General features: G+C 47.1%; 1 protein-coding gene and 1 long non-coding RNA gene across 7 annotated transcripts in view; one reads left to right on the top strand and one right to left on the bottom strand.

The window, feature by feature from the left end:
* Window positions 1-22,469, bottom strand: part of LOC146189617 (RNA binding protein fox-1 homolog 2-like) — a 384,063-nt gene that overhangs the window by 300,536 nt on the left and 61,058 nt on the right. The window lies entirely within an intron of this gene.
* Window positions 17,605-19,866, top strand: LOC146189618 (uncharacterized). Its single transcript, XR_014707308.1, has 3 exons — window positions 17,605-17,689; window positions 17,755-17,822; window positions 19,756-19,866. It is a non-coding gene; the product is annotated as an uncharacterized LOC146189618 (long non-coding RNA).

The raw sequence follows: 22,469 nt of genomic DNA, 5'->3' as shown, positions 1-22,469 counted from the left end.
TCGAGCGCGGATATTATACATCGCCGCATTCCTACATTCATTTCCGTGCCACGACAGATAAAAAAAGAAAAGATATATTTAAAAAAGCAACGGCGAACGGCGCAGAGACATATTCCCGCATTTGCAAAGCGCCACTCCACCAATGTGCGCTCTTTTGCTGCTCGCCCGGCTTCGGTAATGACTCGCCGCACGGACCAAAAGAGAGTGAACGTCCCGCAGACTGCCGCGGACGCGGTGAAAGGAGGGACGTCGTTACATGACACGCCGCGAGCTCTTGTACCTCGTGCGGCGCGCGTATATCGAACTGCCAAAGGCTTTCTTTTTGTCTTTCTTTCTTTTTTTTTTTCTTTTTTGAAGGAGAGGCGCGCGCGTGCTTGTGTCAGTTGACGAACGAAATCATTTCCAGATTTCTATCGAGCTCTTCTTTCTTTGTTCCCCTCCTTTTCAACGGGACGCGGTATTTCATTATAAAAGCCTTTTCTCTCTCTCTCTCTCTCTCTCTGAAGCGACAAAAGAATGGACGAATAACTGACAAGTAGCTTTTTGGCGCGCACTCTGGAGGAACATAAAATCGACGTTTATAACTATATATTTATATAACTTGTATAGCATGCATATAAAGGTCTCGCAAGAGTAATTCATCGAAACTTCTATTTATTTAGTTTTTCTACGTCTTAAGACTGAGAAGAAAAAAAGTGCGCGCCTCTACAGACGTGCGATACCCTTATATGGAGATAACTTTTGAGTACCGCTCGGATGGAGCGAAGAAACAAATCAACACGGCACTTAATCTTCGCCTTAAGTGTTCGAGAAACTCATGCAAACATAGAAGTTTCGAAGTTTTTCTCGTGCCAGCGTGCGTTTAAGTCGGTGGCCGTTCGATTACAGTTGTATGATTTAAAAAAAAAAAAAAAAAGTAGACTGACAAAACTATGCAACATCTCTTCCACACAGGAGTCGCCACGATAAGTGCGAGTTCAGAAGCCGGGCGTATACGCCTAACAGGCGCTCTATCGGTCGATGTTTCTCCGATTCGCGGAAGGCGCCCCTGTGGTCCGACAAACTGTAGCCTAATACATAGTATATGGCAGGAGTGGCCAAACTCTGAGTTCTCGACCTAACCTCCTGAGGTCGCCCATAAACCAAACCAAACACTTCGCAAACTGCAGCGACAGAACGACATCGTGCTTTGTCAATCTGTTGCGCAAATTCAACCCTCAATGGCGAAAGTTTGATTGATTGTTGATTGATTGATTGATTGATTGATTGATTGATTGATTGATTGCTTTGTAGGAAGGGAAAGGCGCGGTAACTGTCTCACTCGTTTTCTGTGGACACCTGAATCGCGCCGTAAGGGAAGGGAGGAAGGTGGGAGTGAAAGTGAAAAGAGAGAAAGAGGAGCCGTAGTGGAGGGCTACGGAGTAATTTCGACCACCTGGGGATCTTTAACGTGCGCTGACATCGCACAGCACACGGACGCCTCTTCGTTTCGCCTCCATCGAAACGCAGCCGCCGAGGTCGGATTCGAACCTGGGTGCTCCGGCACAGTAGTCGGGCGTCTTACCACTGCACCACCCCGGCGGGGCTCAATGGCGAATAAGAAACGATGTTTAAAGCTATATTTATAGCTATAGACAGTATCGGGAACCATTATATATACCGATAAATAGACGTGCACAACCGTTTCAACCTAACGTCGTGAGGTCGCCCATCTCTAGTGCACGGTCGTTGAAACCAAAGAGCCCAGAACGATTTGCATGCATGAAAACCAGTGTCAAACGTCATGACACGCGAACGAAGGCTGCGAACCGTTGCAGACGACACCCCGCCGCTTGCAGAGTTCGCGCATGAGCCCCAATATTTTTTTAAACGTCCGCGCGCGAGCCCCAATGTTTTTTTTAAACGCAACGGAGTCTCGGCCCGTTAGTGGCCCAACCTATTTCGAGGAGAAAACTTGACTGGAGGTGTCAAGTTTTTCGAATCCAGACACGTCTACGAAATCAGGGAACTTGTGACCCCTTGTGATTGTGAAATGGGGGAACTTGTGTGGAAGTAGCGGCGCCGTCTGCCACATACATGCAAATGGCAGCCGATACGCGGCAAGTGAAACAAATACTTGGTTCACACCGAAAGACCCCGTGTAATTAGTAGTTTATAACTGAGACATTAAGAAAAACATCTGTGATGAAAATAACCGTGAGAAACACATGTGCGATCAATTAAAGAAGATAACAAGATTTTACTCCTGACGACGATTAAGTGAGACAAATTCAAGGTTTCCGCCATTTCTGCTCTCATTTTCTTGGACCCTGGCGAGATCAGATAAGTGCTATCGCGGACAACAGCACAGTAGTTAACACGACTCTACTTAAGGCCATATAGTGTCCGAAAGTAGCTCCGTGAGGATCTGCACGATTCATTGCCGCGCGATTCTAAATTCCGCCGCTTAGTAACTCTTAAACGCCCACGCCGCCATCAAAGGCGAGCGCGTCGCCTCTCGCTAGTTAGATATGCACGGAGCCCCCCCTCCCCTCGCGCGCATTAACCAAAGCCGCGCGAATGAATGCGCCTTCGTTGCCCCGGGAGTAGCGGGCTCCTCCAGTCGGGATTCAAGATTTCCGGACTGCTGGATTTCCGTCCGGCCTCAGTTGCCGGCTCCTTCCGACTCGGTCGTGTCACGTGATCTCGTGACGTCACACAATCCGCTAACAAGTCAGTGCCCGGCCATGTCACCTGCCAGAACAGGCATGTCAGTGATGTGCCATTCTAAACAGCGACGACGACAAACTTTCCCGAGAGAGCGCAATGAGCGACGACAAACTTTCCCTAGAGAGCGCAATGGCAACCTAATACGTTCACTGAATGCGTTCCCTATCTTCCCCAAACGTCAGGGCAGGCACACTGCAAGCGCCATGGAAAAGTCGTTGGTTCGGCCGCCAGCAGATGCCGCCCTTTCCTTCTTCCCATTATTCCCATTTATCACCGCGCGCCCGCAACGGTGGCTCAGTGATTACAACACTAGATTGCGTGAACACAAGGATGCTAGATCAAATCTCGGCCGGAGGCGCCTTTCGATGGGGGCGAAAAGGCGCCCGGGCTGCTGAGCGATGTCAGTGCGCGTTAAAAAAAAAGAAAAAAAAAACGAGGGGGTCGAATGCTACGGAGTCCTCCGCTACGGCGTCCCTCATATGAGTCGCTTTAGGACGTTAAACCCCACAAACCAAACTAAACCGAGCAAAAGAAAACCGCTTTGAGAGAGAATAAGGTCGGAGCGGATGGGCTTACTAACGCTAACCACACCTAACCGCACTCTTCGCCCTTTCTATCCCACAACTTCTTCTTCTCCCTCGTTGTAATGGCACATACCCACTGTGGGGGATTGGCTAGAATTCATAGTGTCACCCCATTACGACGAGTCTTTAAGCTCTCATCGTTGTCAGCGGGAGCTGTCGGCAGAGGCTGCCACGCCTTCGAGAGCGAGTCAAAAATAAATAAGCCTTGTCGCCGCCGGGAATCGAACCTACATCCCTTGGATCCACTGCTCCACGCCCCGGATCTTTTTTTTTTTCTTTACTGTCTGGCTTTGGCACACGGCATAACACGAAAGGAAACTCCGATCAGAACATGAAAAAGGACAGCCGGGGTGGCGCAGTGGTAAGACGCCTGGCCACTGTGCCGGAGTACCCGGGTTCGAACCCGACCTCAGCGGCTGCGTTTCGATGGAGGCGAAACGAAGTGGCGTCCGTGTGCTGTGCGATGTCAGCGCACGTTAAAGATCCCCAGGTGGTCGAAATTACTCCGTCGCCCTCCACTACGACTCCCCTTTCTCTCTTTTCACTTTCACTCCCACCTTCCTCCCTTCCCTTACGGCGCGGTTCAGATGTCCACAGAAAACAAGTGATACAGTTACCGCGCCTTTCCCTTCCTGTGAACCAACCAACCAGCCAACACACAAGGCAATGTACATGAATGAATGTCATGATCAGCCAGCGTTTGGCCTCGTCGCTTTAAAACTCCCGCAGCGACAACAAACGTTCTACCCTTGAGAGACATTCTGGAGGTTCTGCAGCCGCTTTTTGAATCGTGAAACGCTCTTTATAATTCTCCTTGTCTACCGCTAAGATGATGGCGGGATTCCGCGAGTGACAAATACTGCGCCTTTTCTTTCCTGTAAACGAATTATGGAACGCCGGTGAACTCTGATGCGTTCAGTGAAACGCTGGTTGCGTTCGACAAGGGGCGCGCGATGTACCGTCACGACAGGTCATGACGCCGGGCGTCCGATCCAGGCGTCTGTGCGGCTCCTTTCATTTGCCGCTTCCTCGAACGCCGCACCACACAGCAAACAGAAGCAGACGCAGATGTCTAGGAGGCGTTAGTACAGCAGGCATCAGCGGCATTTCAAATTGATTTACAGGATAGAAAAGGCGCAGTATCTATCACAATTCTCCGCGGACACATGTGCCACACCGTAAACGAAGGGAGGAATGGGAACGGGAGTGAAAGAACAGAGGTGCCACAGTGGAGGGCTATGATCCACCGCGCTATAATGGCTTCCGCCTCATCGCACTTTAGCGGTCCAAAGTGCCTTTACAATTTCTTTTTTCTATATCTAGGTGCAATGACTGCGATATTACAGACCTCATTGTGTGCCCATGTGTGGCCGCCGACCGAGAACACTGCCGCATATTAACTGGCATGTGCGAAATCAGTAGCGGCGAAAGCTTTCTAACAAGCGCCTACTGCGCGGTGCGTTGTCTGCAACTTACGCGCTTCCGTTCTTTAAACAAAAACCAAAAAAAAAAAAAAAAAAAAAAAGAAAACATGGGGAGGCGTTTTTCCGGCCTCTCGTGTCGCGTCAGTTCATCGTAACGCCTTTCAAAGACTACCTCGCTTCAAGTTACTCACGCCACCTTGGTGCAATCATAGACTGCTGCAAACGCCGACCGCATGGTCGGTGGTTCAGCATGGTACCAGCTTTGTACGCGGCAAAAACAAAACAAAAAAATAAGGCCGGCTTGTTCGAAGCCCAGCAATGCGCCGCCTCTCAAAGGCCGCAGAGCGCAACACGAACGCGTATCGATTACATCAACGCTCGCGTTCCGCGTCGGCTGGGTGCGGAGAACCGCGTCGCAAAGAAGACAGCAGCAGCGCTGAAACTGACACTGTACGTAAACATACGGCACGCGCGCCACGACCCAACTGGAGGTGGCGTCAGTCCGGCACTGTTCGCAGCTAAGATAGCGACCGCGTTCCGCCGACAAAGGCGCGAGAAGAGCGCGGAATACGAGCCCCGCAACCGACCGAAGGAGCGTATGTGGCTACGGTTTCGTTCCAGTCGTCTGGGTGTGAGCCGACCACGCGGATGCAAGCGACCCGCGGGGAAAACTAAACCTGGTGAGAGAACTGCGTGCTCTGTTCGACCGTAAAATGAACTCTATCGAGAGCTGATCACATACCCAGCTTGGCCGCTCCTCACGATTTGTCGTTAACGCACGCTGGTTGGTTGGTTAGAAAGAATGAAAAGAAAATGCACGGGCCTGCTACTGGACTCTGTTGCAGAGCCACCTCCGCTGCCTCGTGCCGACAGAAGAGTAAATAAAAAGAAAGATAATGAAGAGGGGGAGAAAAAACACGAGTCGCAACGGCCGTCGTCCACCACCGCTTCGGTGGGGGTGCAATGACAGCCTTGACCAGATAAAAATTTGGTGGCAGGCTAGCCCCCGCCGCAAGCGGCGCTAACCAACCCGAGCCACCCTTCGCGCGCGCGGGCGTCAAGGGGTCCGTTTTCCGGGACACCTAGCGTTGCAAACTTAAAAAAAAAAAAAAAAAAAAAAAAAAAAAAAAAAATTACGAGGCGGTAGTTGAATGGTGACAGCACTGACTGGTCGGTGGGTTGTGACGTCACGAGACCGCATCACGCGAGTGGGGGCTGCCAGCTTGAGCAACTCTTATGAGATGGAAAAGCAACAAGAATCGGGATCTTTAGATGTGCACGATACCCTTAAAGACCACGCAGGCACGTTCGTACGGCGTGATGCGGCTTATTGTAAAAGTCGGTTTCTCCAACATAGTTTACGACCGCATGCTAACGAGCAGTGTGAGACGACGGAGGCACAAATTATGAGATAAGCGAGTCGAAAAGTGCGCACACGCAAACCAGCCCTCGCAAGTGGAGCCGCAGGCGGGAAGCTATGCGCTATCGCGTCACAACGTTCACAGTCACACAACGGACCGAATCGCGAAGCGATCGGGCATGCGACGTCGGCGCGCTGCCCGCCCGTCCGCGCGGAGCCGCCGAGCACGGCGGCAAGCGTTCATACGACAGGAGAAAGTCCGCGCTGTCATCTGCTATATGGTCCCTGACTTATACTCTCGCTCCTAGGGCCCTGCTCGTGAGGAGAGCCTCGCGCGGGGCTCTGCTCACGCGGGAGCACTGCTGTCCAGGATATGCCTCTATGAGCGCAGCGGCCCTGGGTACTGTCATGAGGCTACAAATACTGCTACGACGCTTTCCCCAAGTATTGCCAGAGTCCTAGAACGCTGGTATTGCCAAAATGCTGACTGTCTCGCTCGATGCGATACACGATGCAGGCAGTTCTCTGCAGCGCAAGCGATCACTCTTATTCCAATGACAATGTCATCAACGCCACCTCAAACGCTAGGAAGGGAAATGTCATCAACGCCACCTCAAACGCTAGGAAGGGAAATATCAACGCCACCTCAAACGCTAGGAATGGAAATATCAACGCCATCTCAAACGCTAGGAAGGGAAATGTCATCAACGCCACCTCAAACGCTAGGTAGAGTACCACCCGGAATGCTGTCCCTATGCTCCCGGTGCGAGGGAAAAGCCGAAGCTAAAGAGCGCTAATACCTTAGAGGAAAGCGACGAATACGACAGGCCTGTGAGGCCGCAAAGCTCGTGCTACCCGTGTAATGCGCAAAAGAGGCTGCCACGGCAATTTATAGGCAGACTACAGCGAACGAAAAGCGCGTGAAGGCAACGTGGTTTTAAATTGCGGGCTAACTGAGACTGCAACATAGAAACGACTGTCGCATGGCGCCAACGGGCTCCTGCTTTTTTATTTGACTACGGGTAACACATATATATATATATGTCGCTGCGCGTAGTACTACAAGCATCGGGCCCATGATCCGGATACATTTGACAGACGTTCGCTCGTGCGCGCTTTGCGGCCGTACAAGCCAATCAATCCCCTCCCTTCGGCGTTGTGGATGCACACTGGAACATTGGTAATCGGCAGCAAAAGCTGGCAGGAAGGCAGACCGCACGACGCAAGACAACCATCTAATGATTCGCATCCTCCATACGCTCTTACAGCACACACCTCTTGTGCTGCCCGCAGAAACGATGCCTGTACATAGTGCACGCAGGAAGAAAAAAAAAAAAAAATAGGCTTCTCACCTATGATAGCCCTGCTGCTTAATCAAATGTAGTACGACGACGTTTAACTTTCACGCACATGTCGTACAACATAGACACATCATGGCAACACTTCGCCAAGGCAAGTCACAACAGGACGGCCACTGGTGCATACCTCGCATCCGCGGTTTTTCTCCGGTTTTAGCCGACGAGCTCGTACAGTTCTGGGAAGCGTCACTTTGGAAGACAAAGTTACGTGACAAGTTCACGTAGGCAGCCCGCGTCACTGCAGCGGTTCAGTTTGCACTCGATATAGAGGATGACGCAACATCTACGTAGCGCTTGTCATCGTGCGTCCACAATTCGAACAGAAGGGTGCGAACGCCGCCACCCACCCGGAGCAAAAGAAAAAAACAAAAGCGGACACATTGGTAAGAGAAAATAAAACAAAGAGAACATTAACCTAAAGTGCGAATGCACATTGGTAAGAGAAAATAAAACAAAGAGAACATTAACCTAAAGTGCGAATGCACAAACGTCGAACCAACGGGTCAAAAGGCATCTCGAAGTTTGTTTTTTTCTTCGTCTGGTGAGTAACCGACACATTCCGACGCCACTGCGAATTCAGTCGCTAACGGCACAAACGACGTCCGCGCATTTCATGTACAACTTACTGAACAAACAGTCCCAACCTTTCGAGGAACAATCAAGTTGCCGTCGCTCGTTCGAAAGTCGCCTTTGCCGTCGCTTTCTCAGAAGTCGCCGTTTCGTGAGAAGCCAGACAGACGACTTCCAACTTTTCAAAATGAAGTTGATATCCCATCAACCCATCTCATGACGTCATGACGAGGCACTAGGAAAACGCAAACACGACGCAGAGCCTCTGGCAACACTGGGTGTGAACTCCAGCGACCGTAGCGGTTGGCGCGCTCGCGGCTCACCGTGGGCGCACTACACAACAATGGCGCCAGGGAGCAGACTTCAGCGCATGCCTTCCAAATCCGAACAAGGCGCGCGCGGCCAAAAAGACGTGCGCGCGTAGTGAAACGTGCGTTTACCTGATCGCCTCCTATTGTCAGCTGGCGAAGCTCCCGGTCAAGATTTTCCCAATCTGCATTGACGTCCTCCGCAAGCAGCGATATGTATGCGTGGTAAGTGCGCCTCTGCGATCCGCCAATTCTACGGGAACGGACACGTTCACGGGGCATTGAACCAGAATTAGCAACGGCCGCGGAGCGTATGTACAGTTCAATCGCGAGTTCAACATGCGGACACATTGGGCAGTAATGGTTAGGATTCATGATAGTCCACTTGTAACACGAACTCATAAACAAACCAAAAATGCGCGCGACTATAGTCAGCACTACGCACGTACGCACGGCCGTGACCACCAAACCGGACTGAATCTTTGCGTCCGGAGTAAGCGCAGCTAGTGATGTGGGGAGACAGCTGGGGAAGTTGCAGCGAATACAAATCGTCAGACTGAGTTAGGTGAGAGGCGCGCTCACTCTTGTGCACAGCAGCAACATGGGGACGTGCCGCCCCTGTGTAGAGAAAAAAAAAATTACAAAATGAGTCCGGCCAGCGCTGATTGGTGGACGCCTTTGTGGGCGGCGATTTTCGTCTTGAACAAACTAAGCGGTGTCCATTGGTCTTACGAGGCGAACGGGCGAACTGCATGCTTTTGGATGCTCGGCAGTTCGAAACCGCGCAAGAGTTTTATTTCGTGTTGCTACAGGGTGTCGGTTACAGTAAGAGAAGCGCCGTTCGCCTTCGCATCGGCACTGACTGCAAGGCGAGTATGGTTTAGGGCGATTGCACAGCGGTGCTTCGTAGATATATATTACAAGCGCTGTCCTCGTGCATCAAACGAACATAGGGATACGAAGTTTACCCTGCAGGCCGGCCGATGTAAAAGCTGTCTTTCAACGGCTTGGCGAAGCCACGGACTCGTCCACTTTTAGGGCGCCGGCCTATTGCTGCTAAATTTGTGTACTGCACAATGCATGTAATCTGCCTGTTAAGTTGGTATATGTGTACTTTATACGTTTGTTTACCAGTCGTTTACGCGGTCTTGATCCCTGAGCACGCTATAATGCCCGTAAGCGTCATTTCAGGCGTCGGTGACTCACTGCCGGTGCGATGCAATGGACAGTTTTGGAGGCAGAAAAGATACCGGCGATTAAATATTCTTCCTGGCGCTTGACTTTACTTGGTCTCAACAGATGACCAGGTGTATTAGCGGAGGTCTTTTTTCTGTTGATGTTGTCGTGTTCAAGAAAAAATGGTGCATACGTTGTGGTTAAGAAAATGAAGTCTCCCCTCGTGTCAGTCGACTGACAGGCGCTCGAAAGGGCATTTCACTGGGTGTTTCGTATTTCACGTTTTCATAATAGACCTTATATAGCTTTGCTTCTTCTCTTCGCTGCTTTTGTCGGCGGTTACTGTTGAAACAAGGGCTTCGTAGTGCTTCCGTGCGCGCTTCTATGTATGTGAGTGCAAGCTTGCGTGTTTGGTGCAAGAAGCAGGGATGTGTGTGTGTGTGGAGGTGGGGGGGGGGGGGGGGGTTGAAGTGGGAGTTCATAGCGCAATTTCTCGGGACTTTTCACTACACTGTGTAAACTCTGGGGTGCTGAAAGGGGGCAGCGTGCCATCACCTGCAGCCATAAAACTGTTGAGATGGATATTTTCCAGGTATTGTTTTACTCCGTGCACTTTCCCTCGTGATGTGCTTCGTCTGCTAATTTTTAGTCAAGGTTTATGCCAGCGCACGTCAAGTATCCCCAGACGGTCTAAATTTATCCCTAGGAACCCTTCATGACATCCTCATAGCCCATGGACGTGAAGTAGCTAGCTCATGGACGTGAAGTAGCTAGCTCATGCCCATTCACGTGACGTCATTGCGGCTCCACACATCAGAGAGAGAGAAAGAAAGCGCCTACGGCATTGCTTGGGGTAAACATCAGTGAAATCAGAGCACGGCTGGACGGCTTTGCAAAACGTGTCGGGTGTCGGACAAGCGAGCGGCGCGCAGCAGGGAGGAAACAGCGGCCGTGAGACCGGCACCGATGCTCCAACGCGTCGGAGACATTATTTTTATTTTATTTTGGTGATTTTGTTTCCGAACCGCGCAACGTTATTGCGGCTGCCGCAACAAAGTTGCCCCAAAAGCCGCCCACTAAATTTGCCCGACGGTTACATGTGGTGTTTAGCTGGTGCAGATTGCGGTTCGCTGAAACGGGTGGCACGCGAGAACAGTGCGCCGAACTCGCACCTCTGTCGGTGTTTCCTTTTGCGCTCTATTGATAGGTGCGTTAATGGTCGCATCTTCTCGCGTCGCTGCAAGGCACGCCTGCAAGTTCCATATGCAGAGTAATGTAACGACGCGCCAAAGGGAGGAAAGAAAAAAATATCCAGTCACGTCAGTGCACGTCTGCAGGTCGTGCACGCCGAATTTTTGTGCCTTATTATATGTAATTGTTTGCGATCTTTTCTTCGAGAGAATATGAGCCGATGGCGTTGGAAAATTACGGAGAAGCGATACAGGCGATTCCAGAGCCTCAATTATGCGACCACCACGCATTAAATTACTCTTCGCCCTTAACCATTCGATGCAGAAGCTAGTGTGCGCCGGACCCAAGTAAATTAACAGCCAAGATCTCTATATCTCTTAGGACAGGGAAGCCGCTAAAGTAATGGGGAGGAGGAGGAGGAGTAAGAAAGGCGCGAACCATTACTGTCTCTTCGCAAGAACCTGGTGCGGGCTGCCGCGGGGTTGTACGATGCAGACGCAGGGCTGTGGATGAAAAATTTCACCCTAATGAAGTATGGCGTCATGGTTTTCTCACCCGTAACGAGATTTCCGACGAATTCCTCATTATACGTTTTCTTCTTTTTTTCCGTTCCCATTTCTCCCAATCGTTTTCCAAAGGAAGTCTTCGCAACTTGACCGACCGACCGACCGCCAGCAGTAGATGTGTTATGCGGGAAAGCCACGAGAAATTGTCTTCGGAAAAGCGGGCTGGTTTCTACCTCCATACCCGACGTTGTGTGAGACTTAGGTGGATGTTATACGTACACAAAGGTGACAAGTGAGTCCCCAGGGAGGGAGGAGGGCAGGGGGAGAGGTGAGGGAACTGGCGCATTGTTTTTGCCGAGTACGCTTGGCGCACGGAGACGACTGCCCATCGAATAAAAGCAGCTCCAGCTGGCCCTCCCCTTCTACTACACCGCCATCTTGGAACCGCGCTAACAAATGCACGACTCGGCTCATTAACGAAACGACGGCCCGAAGTTGGCGAGGAAGAGAAGGACTGCGGGGTGCAGTATAACGGTCGCGCAAAGCCACGCTGCATGCAGATTGGCTGGGAACGCTGAGCGTGAAAGCGCCCGGAATACCACGCACCGGAGCTAGAACTCCGAGCACTGCCGCACTGCCTTCTTCTAGAGAAGAAAAAAAAAAAAAAAACAGCGAAAACCGAACGACTGCTCTGGGTTCGTGGCTACAGCAACCACAGCGGCTCCCCATGGCGTCCGACTGGCGGGCGCCAGCGCGCGTTGTGTCCAAATGGGCTGATCGAGTTGCGTGTGTAGATGCGCTCCTTGTTCGGCCCTTATTATTATCATTGCCGCGCTTTCGCACCCCGCGGCAAGAATTGTTATAGCCTGTTTCTCGCTGGGGAACCACGAAGCGCATTGTCCTGTTTGTTGTTTTCGCTGCTTTCCCTCAACCGTGTGGCAAACGAAATTTGCTGGCAGAGGCGGAGGTGCAAGTGCTGTGGCTGCAGTTATCACGGGCATCCTGATTTTGGAGGGAGCTTTCTTGCACGGCGTCCACAAACTAGCTGGGATGTCTTGTTTTCCTATAAGCCTTGGGAAATACATGGCTTCAAGCTAAACAGGTGTAGTGGCAAAGTAGAGTGGCTGGTCGAACAGGCAGAGGGGCCAAAGAGAGGCTGACATACCTAAATTGGGGTGAACGAGCTCAGTCTGATGCTGGGCTTAAATATGTCACTTCATTTTGCAAAAATTTGGGTGAACGAGCTCAGTGTGATGCTGGACTTAAATATGTCACTTAATTTTGCAAATTATTCGCAGCAGAGCTTTGCAATATCAGAAGTGGCTGGAACAAATAAATGGAATGGCATCCCCTCCTCTCTCATCCTCATTATATGCACTATTTAATTGTGCAGTTCACCTGCTGTTTCACACATCATCCAGCCAGCCGCAAGGTACTTTAGCCCGCAGTGATGAACGCCCCATCCTACTTGATGAACTAAAATTATACTACGCTTTTCACATATCTGGTGACATGCACCAGGTGACAAATACAAATGAAATGTACCAGCCTCTTGGAAGTGCACAACCACCACTGAATTCGCTCCATGTGTCGCAAACATGTGCTGCACCTGACGCATGCCCATGCTTTTCTGTCTCTGCGCAGGTAGCCCAGCTAATCTGTTTTTCAGGGAGGCAAATAACACTGTGGTATGAAGATGTGATTTCCCATGCTCTCACAACAGGCAAAGGTAATCCGTTCAGCATTTGAGCTGTAAGTTTACATTCTGTGAATATTTTTTATTTCACTTTCGTCCAATGTTCCCTTCAAGTTGCAAAGTAACTGCCAGGTTATTATCCCATTTCCACATCATGTTTCAGCATGCAGCAACACGGGTATACTGAGGGGTGAATTGCACAGCCAGATAATATCACATTTCATATTAAAGTTCAAAAAGTTGGCATCTTAGAACTGAATCTGCAGCACTCAATTCTACTAGATCCACAAAAGCTTGCTCTGCCAGCTATCTTAATCACGAAAGCTATCCAGAATGCTTTCTTTGTAATCATTCAACCAATCTGATAATTGAAGCAACAAGATCTGAATTTAGTGCTATCATAAATGTTACAGGTTGCCCATTCTTCAGATATATCATTGAATATGCACAGGATGTAGATAAAATAGACTGACGGCCGCTGCCCATTTGTTATTGAAGATCTACAGAGCACATGTGCCCAGAAACCCAGGCCACAGTGCATTTCCGAGAAATAAAAAAATATGCTTTTCGTGACACTCTCAGTTTAAGTCGCCTCAGGTCCTTTCACAAGGCACTGAAAACTTAACTTGGCTCGTGCGTGGATCCGTCTTCATTTACATGTTTGAGCTTGGTGAACTTTCAGCAAGTTCATTTCCACGAGTTGATACTGTGTGTGTCATCTTAACTCGATACTAACACGTCTCTACGCAACATCCATGACAATTATCCGCCGAGGTTCATCTCCAAATGGCCAAGTGTGGTTGTCGACAGCACATTCTGCTCTAATTAGCAGATGACTCGAGATCGCTGGAGCACTTTGTCGGATTGGCTTCCCTTGTGTAATGAGTGAAATCTCTTGTACAGGACACGCTCTTCTCATTAGAGCAACTCAGACTAAATGAGGTCCCAAAAGCCTTCGAAACGGATGCCACCGGCACAGGAGCATTGTCAACTAACGAGTTCTCTGTGATACCCGTAGCCCAAATGGGCCTTGAAGGCTGGAAGCATGTGCTGTCTGCCTGTTTTCCGTAATTAGCGAGCTTAAGCTGTGCAAGAATTAGTTTGCCAAGAAGCACCAGAAAAGTAATCAGTTTACTTCGCTGGCAGGTTCATTGTGCCTTCCTCTCTTCATGTAGTTCTGTTAGTGCAATCACTGTATGTCCAATCTGTAATGCTTTAAAACAATTAACTATTAGCCTACATGTAACAATGATCTGGCCATTTCATGCACTGAATAAGCATTGTTTTCAAATAAGCTTCATGCCGGTGTAAAAGACACAGAACCTATAAAAGGCAAGAATAATTTTAGAAAGAAGCTCTTTACTCTAAGGAAGAAATTTTATTTTAAAAAGCTTCGCTGAACACTTCTTTTTTTCTTCTTAAAGAAAAAGACTGTGAAATACTCAGTAAAGATGGCACTGCCTTCTCCAAAAGACTCATAAATATGCCTATGAAACAAGGTGCATGCATAACACCATAACAGGAGAAAGCAGAAATGCTGCGTGCCATCATTACTATTGCCAGCCATGGTTGTATTCAACCACAGTTGTTATATTAAGCCAGCTGTGGCCACCTTGATGCGGCACGTTCTCCAAGCTCACTGCTCCAATTTGTCCTCTGCCGGTCCCTTGACAACGCTGATATCCCACCTCAATGCATCTGCTGTAACCTAAATGACTGTAGTCATTACAAGTACTACACACACCTATTAGATTCTTTTTTTCTTTTCCTTTTGTTTCACCCTGTTTATTTCAGCTCAGAAGTGCAAACCTTGCACATAAATTTCTAAATGCTTTGCATTTCAGGAACAGGAGCAGCCAGCATAACCTCAGCATGGCAAGTCACTGACTGACTTCACTTCACCTGCTCAGGCTGTGCTGTCCCTGTGTGTCTCCCGTCCCTCCCTCCTCACCAGAGGGAGATGCTATCTGCATGAACCCGCGCCAAGTTGCCGTACAAAGAAGCACAGACTGGAACCAGACAAGCGAGTACCACTGCCGTGCCCGAATATTCCTGTGCACAACGAACTGCCCTCTCTTCCTCCCCCGGCATCTCTCTTGGCGCTATTTCTTTCCTCATCTCCCCATGCATAATCACGTGCAGCTGCTGTCTGGCGTCTGAAAATAGTCGAGCAAGGCAAGTTTCCTTGTTGCACCGTGAAGCGCAGCACACAGACAACCATTGGGTACAGTGTATGCCATCAGAGGAACCACACTTTATTGTGTGTTAGTGAACTAAACGGGAGCCAAGTAAGACGGCGCCAGAATAGAAAGAGAGCCATTCGCTGCTCATCGCTGCAACCAAGAAAAACTAAAGAAATTTTCTTAACTCGCTGCTATGAGTATATTTAACAAAGAGGTAATGATGAGTTTAGCAGATGTTTGGGCTAGTTGGTGTAGATTCGTGATAAATAATGTTACCTGCCCTGTTGCAGTTAATTTCTTATACAACATACTCCTCTTTTTGTAATAGTGGTAGTTGATGTCTTCCTCCTTTCTTTGTGCTCTCTCTAAGTTTGTGCTGTTATTCACTGAGAAGATAATGATGACTCATGCTTTACCACTGATCCTCAAAAACCAGTGGCCAGACATAAAAAGGCCTCCCATCTTTCTATGTAATATTTATAAAACATGGACATTCGCTACAATGTGAGCGAATGCATACATGCGTACATGAAGCTTTTGTACCGTGGTTCATCTGCTATGATGATCACAAATTCCTTGCATAGTTTTCAAGCTCAAGCCGTAATTTACTGGGCACAGCCAAGCTATGCATCTCAGATAATCAAATGCTATCACTCACATGCTCACCTTGGTAAACTTTTTCTAATTATGCCTATGAACTTAGAAGAATCCACATATATGCAGTAAATTTATGATCTTACTAAAAATTGAGAAGGCTGCATTAGCCTTCTTTTGTAGTCTTATGATTCTAGTTAGCCAATTCCTTGTTATTAATCTGATTATGTACACCTTAGTTCCCAAATAACTGCCTATGCAAAACATTCCATATATTACAGTCAGTTCTAGATTCAGAAGGCACATAATGGTGTCACGAGATCCCAGCTTTATTTGTGCAGCACATGAGCATTTTCTGCAAGTTTTCACATCATCATTTGCAAGTTGTTTCAGCTGCTTGCACACGTGTGAGTGGAAAAGGCTAGCTTTCCGCCGTACACATAATTTGGTTTCCAATTCGCAACATTCATTTTATTCATGTATTTTGCATGCAACGCAAGACTGTGCAGGCCTCATCATACTATTTTGCCTTTTCCTTAACCCACCCCAGCTTCTTTTTTTTTTTTTTTTTTCAGATTATTGTATTCAAATGAAATTTCTACTGTAAGTTATTTTTTTCTCTCCATCCTGATCATTTCCACCAAGTTTGGGAGCCGTGCAGAGATTCATTCCTGCACAAATCAATTTTGAAAGCTTCCCATTTCCGTGGCCTCAGCACAGGCAATATTAATATTGCCTGTGCTAATATTAATAGCATGTTATTGACCTCTCTTCCGCATGTGAAGACCATCCTCATAGATATTTTATGAACTGATTCATAATTTACAGCGGTGGCATAGAGGTAGAGCATATGCTTCACATGCAAGAAAACCACTATTCAAGTTCCAGTGCCTTCCAATTCCCTACCAGCGGAGAAAAAAAAGGAAGGAATAGTGTACATATTGATAGCATTGCATAAACAGGCCTGGGGTGCACCTTGATCTCGATAACCAAAGCTGAAAATGCACTCCCTCATCAGAACAGGATTAAACCCTTCTTATATCTAGTACATGGCCACAACCTCCTGTGTGAATGCACCAATTAACCCTCAGCCCCGGCGGCTGCGGAGCAACTGGCTAAGGCAGTGATCAGACCTGTGAAGCAACAAAGGGTGCTAAGAATCTCTGCCTCCGTTGGAAGCTGAACCTGGCAATGCTTCATGCTAAAGCCTTATCTAGCAGTACTGCTCAAGGAACTAGCAGGTATTTTTATAAGCATGTTATAAACCCGCTAAGAGGACAGATGACACGTAGACAATGCTAAAAGGCAGACACATGCTATTCTGTCATAGCTACATGGACAGATGGGAACAAGGCTTGGGATATCCCTTATCAACAATGGCACAGCTGGCAACATAGAAGAATTCTGTCACATTAATGAAGGGGTGGCGGTTATCATAGAAAGCTTAATAAGAGGCAGAAATCGAAGGTGGTACAGGCCTATGTACCAGCCATTCAGCTCCTGCAGGCTATGTGTTTGAGACGCCTGCCTGAGATAATTTACAGATATCCCGATTCAGAGCTCCCAAGAAGACATGGAATTTGCAACCGAGGAAAACGTAGGGGATTTTCGCTTGGTGTTGGTCAAAGTGAAGTATTAATTAATCATGGAGAAAATTGATTAGAAAGCAGAAAAAAAATCCACACCCTGCCAGTGGGATCTGAATCCACAACCTTCCAATTTCACGCCTGATGCTCTACCAACTGAGCTATGGCAATGGCTGCTCAGTCTTCTACTTCCTTAGGTATGCCTCGTCCATAGTGGTTATCTTTTCTTCTTTCTAATCAGCTATTTTCATTACAGTGTTGTAATTTCAGACTGATCAACACCAAAAAAAAATTTCGTATGCTTTGCTTGGTGTCAGTGGCTAGTATATATATCTCATACCAAGCCCCTCATCTTCCCTAGATTCATTTGCATACTACTAATGGATGACTTCAAAGCCAAGGCTGGCAAGAAGCAGGCTGGAGACCACCCAATGGGTGACTACGGTATAAGCCCTAGTAATAAGAGGGAGAGATATTAGAACAGATAAACAAGAAAAAATTATTTCCAGATCATGAATGCCTTCTTCCACAAGCACAAGAAGAAAGAACAGGAACTGGATGTGGAAGAGCCTCATTGGTGAGCCCAAAAATGAGCTATGCAAAAGATGCTTGTTCTGGGTCCCCAACACTACATGCAATGCAAATTTCAAATTAATTCTCATTGAACAAGATAGGCACATAATCAAAACTTGGTTTTGGAAATTATCAACTGCTGTACACCACCTGTGCACCATATGTCAGTACGAATAAGTGGGCGGTTCAACCAAGAGAAGCATTTTTTTGTATGCCTTTATCGTTGTAACAGTTGTCACACATTCTTTGTGGAAATGAAAAGAGGCATTGGCTTCTTAATCTGCGTGAATATCGGATAGAAGTCAGCCGCTTTCATGATCAAGGCACTAGACAAACTACGCTCTCTTCCATCTACAAGCCCAAAGCCCACACTTCATTTCGTTCGATGATTTGGTTGGCTTGGTTTTATCGCGTTTAACGTCTCAAAGCAACTCGGGCTATTGAGATGTTGTAGTGGAGGGCTCCGGAAGTTTCGACCACCTGGGTTCTTTACCATGCACTGACACTGCACAGCACACGGGTGCATCATCGATGCACATTATTCAAGCAGGCAGGACGGCACGCCCGCATCGTCCACTGTGGCAGGAAAGCTTGAAATAGTCTTTATGTGCTAACTGTGTTATCTCCCATTAATAAAAACTGGCTCATAAATGCGCCAGATCAGTTTCTAATAGTCACTAAATTATTCACTAATAGAATCAGGACCGCTTACAGCTTCAGTTAACCATAGAACCAGGCAGGCTTTCATAACGGCTACTTGACGACCAATCATATTCAACCACGAATCGGTTTAAAGAGAAATGTTCAGATTATAACCAACCCTTGCGTATAGCCTTCATAGGTCGGGAAAAAGCACTTGACTCAGTCAATACCTCAGCAGCCATACAGAGATTAAGAAACAAGAGTGTAGAGGAGCCATGTAAAAATGCTGAAGGATATCTAAAGTGGCCGCACAGCCACCATAATATTTCATGCAGAAAGTAATCAGAATTCCAATAAGAAGCATGTTAAGCCCGGAAACATGATCTCTCCAGTACTACCACTAGTTTATAGAAGGTATTTAGGAACCTGGATTGGGTACAGTTCGAGATGTGGGTTAATGGGGGATACCTTAGTAACCTACAGTCCACTGATGGCATTGTCGTTTCAAAGCATGATCAATGACGAGCAAAGCAGAATGATGGGACTAATAATTAATATGAAGAAGGCTAAATTAATGTTCAACGATGGTGAGGCAGTGGAAGTAGTAATGGTTAATTAAGGCAGGCAGTGACTGCAGGTCCAGACTACAATGGTGAAATAACTAGAAGACTAAGAATGGGTGAAGCAGCTTTGGCAGGCACCCCCAGATTATGAATGGCAGTTAACTAGTATTTCACGAGAGAACATTTGACAGCTGCATTTTACCGGTACTACCCTATTAGGCAGAAATGCAGACTAACAAAAAGGGTTCAGCTTAAAGTCTCGACAATGCAGCGAGCTATCGAAAAGAAACTGACTGGCGTAAGAAAAGGGGGGAGAGTAAAAACAAAGGAGAGAATAATTTAGCAAAATCGACAAAAAATGGGCATGAACAGGACATATAATGCAAAGGGGCAAGATGAGCAGCGGTCATTAAGAGTAACGGACTGGATTCCAGAAGAAGGCAAGCGTAGCAGGGGGAGACAGTAAGTTAGGTGGATGGATGAAATCAGGAAGCTTGCAGGGATATCTTGGAGGTCATTACCACAGGGCAGGGTTAGTTGGAGGGCTGTTAGCTGGTTGGCAGTAGTAGTCAAGTCCATAGTGATGATGATTATGTCTACAACCATTCAACTTGTGAGTGCACGTTCTTTTTTTTAATAATGATTGCAATGTAGTCACTACTTCAACTGGAGCACTCTCTCTCTCTCTTGCCATGAACTGAGTTTCATTTTGCTATTTTTCCTCTTTTCAAGGGTGGAACAACCAAAATATGTTTTGAAGACCTCTTGGAGCAGGAAAATATGTGTTCTGGAACAGATATGGAGCAGAAAATGTGCGCACGGTGGAGCAGAAGTGTAAGCAGCAATATCAATATTTTATAACAATTTGAGAGCATATGGTCAATACAAGTCTTCAATAAAATCGTAAAGGCCTTCTCTACTCTCTTTGCACTGCGACACTGTAAAAGTGGTGCCTGTTTGCAAGCAGCCCTGTCTTGTTTTGAGTATGTTTCACTTCATGAACTGTGAACACCAGATGACCAGCACAGTTTAAAGGGCAGCTATAGTGGTTTTTTCATCATTTTGTGTTTTTGGTTGAATTACATTCCTTGGCATGTCCTGACTTCAACACAAAAACCTGTTTTTTGAAATTCCAATTAGAAATATTTTTAAAAAGAAAAAACAGCAAATCGAAACCGAAACTGCTTTCACAGCCTGAAACGACGTATCAGTTGATGAAATGGTGACGTCACACACAATATTGGAAAAACACTCGTACGTGTGTTGGATAGTGAAAATAAAATATGGAAATCATGACGTACTGCATAAAATGTCTGAGGTAGTTCAATATAAGCCTCATAATTTCATAATCACGTGGGAAGTGGACAGTAACCCCGGTATACTGTTAGTGACTTCAGAAACTCAGTGTTGCCCACAGAAATAGTCTCAACTTAAGCCATGAAAACTGCATATTTTAAAGTCGTGTTGCGCGCGAACGGATTATTGCATGGCGCGCAAATATTGTAGAATGCATCCGGATGGAGAGGAGAACCTACAGTAAAAATTTTACTAGATTATTCGAATGTCAAAAAATCTTCAGAGTTGCCCTTTAAGCATACTGGAAGATGCAAGCAAAGGAGATATGCGTAGGAGTTAAAAGGTTTGCAGCTATCCCCAGATATAAATTACTACAGTGACGCGCCATGCAGCATCCCAAAGTTAAAGAAATCGAAACTGATACTGAGCTGTGCTTCGGAAATGGGGGCCGCAGCAGTGCACGCGTGCATTGTCTGTTGTACGATGTTCCCAAGAGGTGTTCCGCAGGTGCCGCGTTTCTCATGGCACAGTGATCGAAAATCATTGCCACTTCAAAATCGTGCCGTGGCCCAACATTATGACGTGCTGTGCTGCACCTCATTTCACCCACTGGTGCTGCCGCTCCCTTCCTCAGTGCCACCAAAGCATCACTTTCTTGCCTGACTTACCCCACATGCAGATTCCACAAGAAAAGCAACTGATGTGACCATTGCGAAATGCTGCAACCATGCAGTGAGTTCCGTTTGGAACCTGCAATGCTTGGCCACGAGTTCAGACGGCACGAAAAATCTCGTAATTTCCAAACATTCACACTGATCGAGTACATAGAGTAAGTGTGGTGCAAATGGAATAGCTATCTCAAACCATTTTGAATGTATGGGCACCACTGTGGATCACCATGCGGAACAAAAAAATGGTGCTGCACTTTTTCAGCTTTGTTAGTGCAATTTAAGCAAATTTATTGCACTTGGTGCAACATGGTGCAGAAAAATGTATTTGTATCAAAATGGTACAATTTGTGCTACTGTCCCACCCCTGTCTTTTATATAGTTCTACTCCATATTTTGAAAAGTAGCTTTTTGTGCTGGAGATATTAAACTCAGAGGAGTACGATGAGATTGTTAACTCAAGATGCAAGAAAGACCCCAAAAGTTTCCCTTTAAATGTGTAAAGAAGACAAAATTGGCACAGTTACATTGCATGGTAAATCTATGTTGAAGCAAGCCGTGAGCATTTTGCTGGCTGGTAAGACATCACTCAATTCAAAAATCGACCCTACAGCAATGCCTGTAGGCGGAAAAATGCATTTGACGAAGTTGTGACTAACTCTATTTTCTTGAACGTCAAAAATGTTACCTCCCACTAAAATTGTGCAGGATGCAGGGGTAAGTGGAAAGCTTCGATGCAGCGACCCCGGTATGGTGTAAAGTCTCGAATTAATCCGAATTTGAAGAGGGAATGTAACAGATTAATGAGGAAGAAGTCCATTAACGAATCAGCGGTAAGGGGAAATGTAGAATTCAGGCTCTCGCTGCAGAATAGATATTCAGCGCTAACCGAGGAAGCCGACCTTGGCCTAGAAGCAATGAACAATAATTTCAGAGATATCATTACTGAGAGCGCAGCAGAAATAGGCAGTAGGATAGTTAGAGAGGACACCGGTAAACTGTCTAAGGAGAGAAACGCCAAAGTATCAAAGCCTCCAACCCAACAGACAGGACAGAACTAAAGGAGATATCAAAGCTAATTAATAAGTGTATGGTGGCCAACATAAGAAAGTGTAGCATGGGGAAAATTGAGCATGCTCTAAAAAAAGGTCGTAGCCTGAAAGCCGTGAAGAGGAAATTAAGCACAGGCAAAAATCAGATGTATGTACTAAGGGATAAAGCGGGCTGTGTCATTATTAATATGGACAAGATAATCAAGGTAACAGAGAAGTTTTATGCAGACCTATACAGTAGTCGAAGTAGTCAGGACAATAATGAGATTGGCAGTGGTGAAGAGCAATCAGCCGTTCCATCACTAACGAAGGATGGAGTTAAAAGCTTTAGAAGCTCTGAAAAGGGCGAAAGCAGCTGAGAAAGATCAGGTAACCACATATTTGTTGAAGGACAGAGGTGATCTGCTATAAAAACTGGCCTTCCGGTATA

Source organism: Amblyomma maculatum, chromosome 5, assembly GCF_055883805.1.
Source record: "Amblyomma maculatum isolate TAMU_Amacu chromosome 5, ASM5588380v1, whole genome shotgun sequence".
Classification (NCBI taxonomy): domain Eukaryota; kingdom Metazoa; phylum Arthropoda; class Arachnida; order Ixodida; family Ixodidae; genus Amblyomma; species Amblyomma maculatum.
The sequence above is the reverse complement of the archived record's forward strand: the minus strand, read 5'-3'. Positions and strand labels throughout refer to the sequence as shown.